We start from the raw sequence: 9,844 nt of genomic DNA on the forward strand, positions 1-9,844 counted from the left end.
TTAACACATGAAGCATAGACTTCTATGCAACCAGAAGAGTCGCCCCCTGGTGGTCAGGAGAGAATGCAGCTTTAACATATGAAGCATATACTTCTATACAACCAGAGGAGTCGCCCCCTGGTGGTCAGGAGAGAGAATGCAGCTTTAACACATGAAGCATAGACTTCTATACAACCAGAGGAGTCGCCCCTGGTGGTCAGGAGAGAATGCAGCTTTAACACATGAAGCATATACTTCTATACAACCAGAGGAGTCGCCCCCTGGTGGTCAGGAGAGGTTTCAGCTACTCACATCATTGGAGTCTTCTAACAGCTGTTTTCTTTATAGCTGTGAGTCAGAACAATATGCAAATAAACATATACATGTTTTGGTTCACATTTATCATTTTGGGGTGAGTCTTGAAAAGAGGCCTGAAGTGAGTGAAGTGAGTGAAGTGAAGTCCAGTGAAGTGACTCAGCGCTGATGACTGAAGGACTTTCATTGGGAAGGAAACAGCAACACTGATCTGGTTTTTGTTTATTTTTTAATCTTCTCAGGGTGACTGGTTCTGGAGACGGTGAAGAGGCCTCAACGTCTTCCTCCATCTCCTTCATCGACATGCAGCTCATCCACTCAATCACACATCAGGGGGATCTTCTGCATGTACAAGACATTTTGTCCCTGCAGCTCTTCATTTTAATGCAAATGTGAGGGGGGGGGGGGCAGGGGAAACTCAATTGAGGGATTTCTTTGTGAGGCCCAAAGCAAATCCCAAATGTTCTCAGGGCTGAAAACAAAAGCAGCATGGGTGCTGCTCGGGCCCCGGAGGCCCCTTCAATGGATGCGTGTTCCTCTCGTCGCCGACCCGCCCGTGCTGACGGGAGTCGCCCTGAAGTGACGCCCGGTGGGAGCTCTCCGGCTGGCTCCTGGAGCCGGTGTACACGGCGGCATGTGGCTGGGATTAGGACATTTCACTGTGGATTAAAATCGTTGCAACGAGTCCGGATGCAAGGAGCACTCTGGGCCCATGGTCTCCCCAAGCAGGTAGGTCCTTTGTTCCCTCGAGCGCGGGGGATTCATTTTTCACTGTTTTTCATTTCTCTAACAACCCAAATGAGACGAATATCCACCTTTAAAACGTTGTGTTTGAAGTACAGCTGCTCAGAACAAAGTTACCTCAACATTGATATCTTCTCTCTGATTGTAAACTCCCGAGCAGAATTTTCAGTCGTGGCGTTGCCGATGATGTAATGCAAACACAAGAGGAATCCAAAGCTAACGGGACCTTCAAGCTGGAAAAACCACAACAAGCACAAGCAGTTCTCCCCGGAGACGACTTAATGAGAACTATACTTTGGTGCGATTGAAAACAGTTGGAAGATTTAAGATTATTATCAACGTTGAAAACGTTTGTATTGCAGAAATATTCGTTTTTCAAGTTGTCCCCCATTTTCTTTCCTGAAATGTAAATCTTGTTACGCAACACTCAAAGTGGACTCAGAGTGGACCGAGTGGTCCGACCCGGCTTCATCCCGTCTCACTGATCTGATGAGCGGGAGACGGGTGTCTTTCATTCTCTCTGTTTGTGTTCTGACGGCTGGAGGACGTTGAGCTCCGTCGTTGGGTTGAAAGGACTTCATGTTCTCTTTTTATTTTTTATACCTGACTCAAACAAGAGTAAAAGTGCTTATGTTTGGGGATTATTTTGCACAGCGATATTATGCTGACAGCTCGAAAAGACGGAGCAACACGACGGAAATGTCTTCAGTTATATAATCAAGAGTTAGTTCAAAAACAGAAAGAGGAATATAGACTTCTGCAGACTCGTCCTCGGTTTACAGTGGAAACACAAACAAAGTGAATTGAATGATAAAATATATGCAGATATTCAGCATGTTTTAGTTTAGACTGTTTGGGGCTCAGTTGGTTTCTTTCCTGATTTGAACCTTTTTAGCCACACGAGTGATTTGGGGGACTTTGTCTGCTCTGAAGCCGTCGGTGCTCATGGGTCCCGACCTCCTGTTCCCTGCAGCTCCAGGATGTTCCAGGTGCTCCAGGGTCACATCCAGCCGGCTGGACACCGAAGCCGCAAAACCCGCCTGGTCAGCAAAGACGGCCGTTGCAACATCGAGTTCGGCAACATTGAATACAGCAACCACGTGGCGTACCTCGTGGACTTCTGGACCACGTTCGTGGAGATCCGCTGGCGCTTCGTCCTCCTCCTGTTCGTGGCGTCGTTCACGGGCAGCTGGTTCCTCTTCAGCCTGCTGTGGTACTGGATCGCCAAGAGCAACGGGGATCTGACGGGGCAGGACCGCGCCGCCGGACACGTCCGGTGCGTGGACAACGTGGACGGCCTCACCACGGCGTTCCTCTACTCCCTGGAGACCCAGACCACCATCGGTATGCGGCGGCGGCGCCGGGCCACCGCGCGGCACCGTGGCTCTCCTCGTCGTCCAATCGCTGATCGGCGTCTTCATCAACTGCTTCATGTGCGGCGTCATCCTGGCCAAGATCTCCTTGCCCAAAAATAGGCGAAGACGGTGACCTTCAGCGACACGGCCGTCTGCCTGAAGAAAGGACGTCTGTGTCTCCTGATCCGAGTGGCGAACCTTCGAAGACCTTGTTGATCGGCAGCCAGATCTACGGCAAGCTGCTGAGGACGACCACCACGCGGACGGAGACACCGTCATTCTGGACCAGGTGGACATCGACTTCATGGTCGACGCCGAAAGGACAACTTGTTCTTTGTTTGCCCGATGACCCTCTACCACGTGATCGACCGGTCGAGTCCTTCACGAGCTGTCGGCGGACTCCCTTCCCACCAGGACTTTGAGTTGGTGGTGTTTTTGACGGCACGGCCGAGTCCACCAGCTCTTGCTGTCAGGTCCGGACCTCCCTCGTCCCTCAGGAGATCCAGTGGGGTTCAGTTTCCTGCCCATCATCTCCCGCACCAAGACGGGAAGTACCGCGTGGACTTCTCCAACTTTTCTAGAAGCGTCCGGTCACCGCCACACTGCGCCCGATGCTTGAGGACGGACGCCGACCAGAGAAACCACGGCGGCCTCGACGGCGAGAACCACGACCAGCAGCAGAAGTCTGGGATCGACAAATTTGGGTTTCAGGTGATCGACATTCACGACTGCATGGACATCACCAAGGTGTGAGACAGGTGGGAAGGACACTGTGAAGATCCATTTCCTGCTTCCTCTCTGAGCCTCACTGTTCAGGCTCTCTGGACACGGACATCGGCTCCTCCAGTCAGTTTTTCAGATATTCGTCAGCACTTTTATTTGTATTTGCCTGTAATAGCAGAAACAGTCAAAGTGTGGATGAAAGTTAAGCTCTTTGGACTCTTCTAGGTAATGTGGAAGAGAAGGGGGGGGGGGGAGTTACTGGAGTTTTGTCATTAGTCAAACTAAAACGCTCTGTACGAGGGAACTGAACCCAGCTGCTAAATAAATGAGATTATTTCAATTGTGACCATCGTTCTGTCGTATCTATGAAACTTCTTCTCGGGCAAACAATATATTTTTAAATAACCTTTTATTTAAATAACCTTTCACAAGTCTTTGCATTTGTGTTTGTTCTTCATGTCCTTTTAGTATTCTACATTGAATATGTTGTCTGATTATGCAGGAATATCAGAATTATGATTAATACCGATTACTAATTTAGAATTATAAATACTTTTCTTCAATTGTAGCTACTTTAGAAATATGATTTTTTTCTTGCAGTCAAAATGTAATTCATAATCTGCTAGCTACTTTGAAAAGAAAATATATATATACATATATATGTATATATATATATATATATATATGTATGCATATGTGTATATATGTATATATATGTGTTTATGTATATGTCTATAAATACATATGTATATGTAAATATATATATGTAAATATATATATGTGTATATATGTGTATGTGTATATATATATATGTAAATATATATATGTCTATATGTGTGTGTATATATATATATGTATACATATGTATATATGTGTATATATACATATGTATACACATATATACATATGTATATATGTATCAACATATACAGGACTGTCTCAGAAAATTAGAATATTGTGATGAAGTTCTTTATTTTCTGTAATGCAATTAAAAACAAAATGTCATGCATTCTGGATTCATTACAAATCAACTGAAATATTGCAAGCCTTTTATTCTGATTTATTGCTGATTATGGTTTACAGCTTAAGAAAACTCAAATATCCTATCTCTAAATATTAGAATATCATGAAAAGTATACTAGTAGGGTATTAAACAAATCACTTGAATTGTCTAATTAACTCGAAACACCTGCAAGGGTTTCCTGAGCCTTGACAAACACTCAGCTGTTATAAATCTTTTTTTTTACTTGGTCTGAGGAAATATTAAAATTTTATGAGATAGGATTTTAGAGTTTTCTTAAGCTGTAAGCCATAATCAGCAATATTAAAAGAATAAAAGGCTTGCAATATTTCAGTTGATTTGTAATGAATCCAGAATGCATGACATTTTTTTTTTAAAATTGCATTACAGAAAATAAAGAACTTTATCACAATATTCTAATTTTCTGAGACAGTCCTGTATACTGAATCCACCACTAAACACATGTTATGGTTTCCTTTCATCTTTTATGGTTGTAAACTGCTCTCGTGTAACTTTGAGGATATGAGATATTCAATAGATCAATAATTCAATAGATCAATAATTCAATAGATCAATAATTTACTGTCTTCAGGATAAAAAAACAAGATTTGAAAAATTGTGGCAGATATTTTTTACCATTTAATAAAACTAATAATTCATCAATTAATCCCAGTAATCGACACACAAATCAATAATGATTATTATCGTCAGGATAAATCTAATATAACGTTTTTTAAATGAGCTCAACCGTGACCGACAACAACAACAACATTTTTATTCCTAATAAATAATGACACTGAAAACAGCAAATCGAGGTAACAATTAAAACAATATCCATGTTTACCAGCTGCAACTATAGAGATGTTTACACTTTTAATGCTTCTACAATTATAATCCAGACATTTGTATATTTGATGGACTTTTACTCAGAAGAGAGCGTTTCCACATTGTTGTATTTTATTATCTTTGAGTAAAAGATCTGAATACTTTTTTAACACCCTCCTTTTGTCTCATATAAATAATCCCCTCTCCCTCACATGTATAACATGGTATTTAAATAAATACTTACAATTCAATTCAATTTCAATTCAGTTTATTTGTATAGCCCAATTTCACAAATTACAAATTTGTCTCGGAGTGCTTTACAATCTGTACACATAGACATCCCTGCCCCAAAACCTCACATCGGACCAGGAAAAACTCCCAAATAACCCTTCAGGGAAAAAGGAAGAAACCTGCAGGAGAGCAACAGAGGAGGATCCCTCTCCAGGATGGACAGATGCAATAGATGTCATGTGTACAGAAGGACAGATTTAGAGTTAAAATACATTCAATGAATATGACAGAGTGGATGAATAGTTCATAGTAGGCATATTCCACGATGGAGACCTCCACGATCCATCAGACAGATGGCGGTGGGAGGAGGAGGGCGGAGTCTCAACAGTGGGCGGAGTCTCAACAGGACAGTGGCGTAGTCAGAGCAGGAATTCCACGACCCAGACCTCGATGATCCATCAGGCAGATGGGATCTATGCTGTCTCATAGGGTCCGATGACCCCATGAGACGTGAAGTCAAGGACTCCGGGAGAAAGCAGAGTTAGTAACGTGTGATTGAGAGATGAAAATTCATCCTTAAGGAGAGAAAAAGAGGAGAGGAGCTCAGTGCATCCTAAACGTCCCCGGCAGCTATAAGCCTATAGCAGCATATCAAGGCTGGACCAGGTGAACCTGATTCAGCCCTAACTATAAGCTCTGTCAAAGAGGAAGGTCTTAAGTCTACTCTTAAACGAGGTGACTGTGTCTGCCTCCCGGACTGAAGGTGGAAGCTGGTTCCATAAAGGAGCTTGATAACTAAAGGCTCTGGCTCCCATTCTACTTTTAAGACTCTAGGAACTACAAGTAGTCCTGCATTTAGTGAGCGTAGCTCTCTAGTGGGGCAATATGGTACTACAAGCTCCTTAAGATATGATGGTGCATCACCAATCAAGGCTTTGTGTTAAGAGAATAATTTAAAAGTGATTCTTGATTTTACTGGGAGCCAGTGCAGAGCAGCTAGTGCAGGAGTGATGTGATCTCTTTTCTTAGTTTTAGTGAGAACACGAGCTGCAGCATTCTGGATCAACTGGAGGGACCTAAGAGACTTATTAGAGCAGCCTGATAATAAGGAGTTGCAGTAATCCAGTCTCAAGTAACGAACGTGAACCAATTTTCTGCATCTTTTGAGACAAGATGTGCCTGATTTTGAAATATTACGTAGATGAAAGAATGCAGTCCTTGAGATTTGCTACGTGGGAGTTAAAGGACAAGTCGATCAAAGATAACGCCAAGATTCTTTACAGTGGTGTTGGATGCCAGGGCAATGCCGTCTACAGAATCCACATCACCAGATAATTGATCTCTGAGGTGCTCAGGGCGATTAAAATTACTTGGTTTTGTCTGAGTTTAACATCAAGAAGTTGCAGGTCATCCATGTTTTATGTCTTTAAGACATGCTTGAATTTTACCGAGTTGGTTGCTCTCCTCTGGTTTTATCGATAAATATAGTTGAGTATCATCTGCATAACAATGAAAGTTTATGGAGTGTTTCCTGATAATATTGCCCAAAGGAAGCATGTATAAGGTAAATAAAATTGGTCCAAGCACAGAACCTTGTGGAACTCCGTGATTAACGTTGGTGGTTATGGAGGCGTCATCGCTTACAAATACAAACTGAGATCGATCTGATAAATAGGATTTAAACCAAATTAGTAAAGTGCCTGAAATGCCAATCGACTGCTCCAGTCTCTGTAACAGGATGTCATGGTCAATGGTGTCGAATGCAGCACTAAGGTCTAACAAGACCAGGACAGAGGAGTCCTTTATTTGCTGCCATTAAGAGGTCATTTGTAATTTTCACCAGTGCCGTCTCGGTGCTGTGGTGTTTTCTAAATCCTGATTGAAATTTCTCAAATAAACTATTATGATGTAGAAAGTCGCACAACTGATTTGCGACCACTTTCTCAAGGATCTTGGAGAGGAAGGGGAGGTTAGAGATCGGTCTGTAGTTAGCCAACACCTCTGGATCCAGAGTGGGCTTCTTCAGGAGAGGTTTAATAACAGCCACCTTGAAGGAGTGTGGTACGTGGCCTGTTAGCAGAGACACATTGATAATATCTAATAGAGAGCTGCCAATTAAAGGCAAAACGTCTTTAAGCAGCCTCGTCGGGATGGGGTCCAAGAGACAGGTAGACGGGGTCCAAGAGACAGGTAGACGTGTTCGAAGTAGAAACCGTTGAAGATAATTGGTCACGGTTGATGGGAGAAAAGCCCTCCAAATATACACCAGGGCATACAGCGGTTTCCAAGGCCATTCCACTTGAGGACAGATTGGCACTGGTTATGGGCAAGAGAATATTAATCTTGTCCCTAAAATCTTTTCATTAAAGAAGTTCATGAAGTCATTACCACTGAGGTCTATAGGAATGCTCGGCTCCACAGAGCTGTGACTCTCTGTCAGCCTGGCTACAGTGCTGAAGAGAAACCTGGGGTTGTTTTTATTTTTCTATTACTGATGAGTAATAGGCTGCTCTGGCATTACGGAGGGCCTTCTTATATGTTTTAAGACTATCTCGCCAAACTAAGCGGGATTCTTCGAGATTAGTTGAACGCCATATGCGTTCAAGCTTTTGACGTTGCTTCAGTTTGCGGGTCTGAGGGTTATACCAGGAGCAAACCTCCTCTTCCTCACTGTCTTCTTCTTCAGAGGGCTATCGAGTCCAGTGTCATTCTCAGAGAGCCTGTGGCACTGTCAACAAGATGATCAATCTGGGACGGACTAAAGTTAGACCAGGAGTCCTCTGTTATATTGAGACGTGGTATCGAATCAAATACAGAAGGAATCGCTTCTTTAAATTTAGCTACAGCACTGTCAGTTAGACATCTGGTGTAGAAACTTTTGACTAACGGAGTACACTCCGGTAGTATAAATTCAAAAGTTATGAGGTTGTGGTCTGACAGAAGAGGATTCTGTGGGAAGACGTTCAAATGCTCAATGTCAACGCCATAAGTAAGAACAAGATCAAGCGTGTGGCCAAAGCTGTGAGTGGGTTTCTGTACTCTCTGACAGAAGCCAATCGAGTCCAACAAGGAGATGAATGCAGCACTAAGGCAATCATTATCAACATCCACATGGATATTAAAATCTCCAACAATAATAACTTTATCGGTTTTTAAGAACCAAACTAGATATAAATTCTGAGAATTCAGATATAAACTCTGAATATGGACCTGGTGGCCGGTACAGAATCACAAATAGAATTGGCTGTAGTGTTTTCCAGTTTGGATGTGAAAGACTAAGAACAAGGCTTTCAAATGAGGTGTAGTGTAATTTTGGTTGAGGATTAATTAATAGGCTCGATTCAAAGATGGCTGCTACTCCACCTCCTCGACCGGTGCCTCGAGGAATGTGAGTATTAATATGACTTGGAGGTGTCGATTCATTCAGGCAGACATATTCTTCATGGCTCAGCCAGGTTTCAGTTAGGCAACATAAATCAATGTGATTATCTGATATTAAATCATTTAGTAACACAGCTTTAGATGACAGAGATCTAATATTTAGGAGACCACATTTAATAGTCCTGTTTTGTTGCACTGCTGAAATAATGGTGTTAACTTGTATAAGGTTATTGTGTACTCCTCTTCTGCTTACTTTTGATTTATTTAATTGAAGTGGCCGTGGGACAGACACAGTCTCTACTCTAAAGTCATGGGTGGGTAACTGCTCGAATGGAAGAGCAGAGAAGGGTGTTAAACTACAACTCTGCTCCCGGTTCCTGATCTGAACCCTGGGTTGTCATAGATTAAGTCCGGTGATCAACTTGGTCATATTCGCAGAAATGAGACGAGCTCCGTCCAACGTGGGATGAATGCCGCTCTCCTCATCAGATCAGGTTTTCCCCAGAAAGTCTTCCAGTTGTCTCGTAGCCCACATTATTCTGGGCACCTCGACAGCCAGCGGTTGAAAGACGACATTCGGCTATACAATTCGTCTGTCTGCAAATTTGGGAGAGGGCCAGAGAAAATTACGGTGTCCGACAACGTCTTGGCATAAGCACACACCGATTCCACATTAATTTTAGTGACTTCCGACCGACGGGCTCGGGCGTCATTACCACCGGCGTGTATTACAATCTGACTGTATCTCCGCTTGTCCTTAGCCAGCAGCTTCAAACAAGACTCCACGTCGCCCGCTCTGGTCCCGGGAGGCACACGACTGTGGTCCGCGGCCGCTATCTTCACGTTCCTGACTATAGAGCTCCCGATAACCAGGGTGTGTTCCTCAGCGGGTGTGTCGCTGAGCAGGAAAACTGGTTGAAACGTGAAGTGGTTGGTGCACAGCGGCTTCTGTGTAGACTTACTACTCCTGCGAACAGTTACCCAACCATCCGGCTGCACGGTTACCGCGGGGAACAGCTAACAGCTGACTGTAGCTCCGCCGACTACGGGAGGCGGGCTAACTAGCATAGCTGTCTGAGCTTCGATAGCGAGCCGTGCATCTAACCCACTTAGACCTGCCTCCAACCTAGCAAATAAACTACACTTGTTGCATGTATCGTTATCATTAAGGAGGCAGGGGGATAACTATACTTGAGACACCATTTGAACTCGAGCAGAAACCCGCCTGTCCACTAGAGGGCGCCAGAGGGCGAATGCGATTTAACACGAT

The 9,844-nt window shown here is 43.6% G+C and overlaps 1 pseudogene; it reads left to right on the plus strand.

Annotated features, from left to right (window-relative positions):
* The first annotated feature begins 711 nt into the window (after positions 1–711).
* On the plus strand, positions 712–3,146 carry LOC130191206 (ATP-sensitive inward rectifier potassium channel 1-like; annotated as a pseudogene).
* Positions 3,147–9,844: the final 6,698 nt, after the last annotated feature.

The sequence above is a fragment of the Pseudoliparis swirei genome, chromosome 3 (genome assembly GCF_029220125.1).
Source record: "Pseudoliparis swirei isolate HS2019 ecotype Mariana Trench chromosome 3, NWPU_hadal_v1, whole genome shotgun sequence".
NCBI lineage: Eukaryota > Metazoa > Chordata > Actinopteri > Perciformes > Liparidae > Pseudoliparis > Pseudoliparis swirei.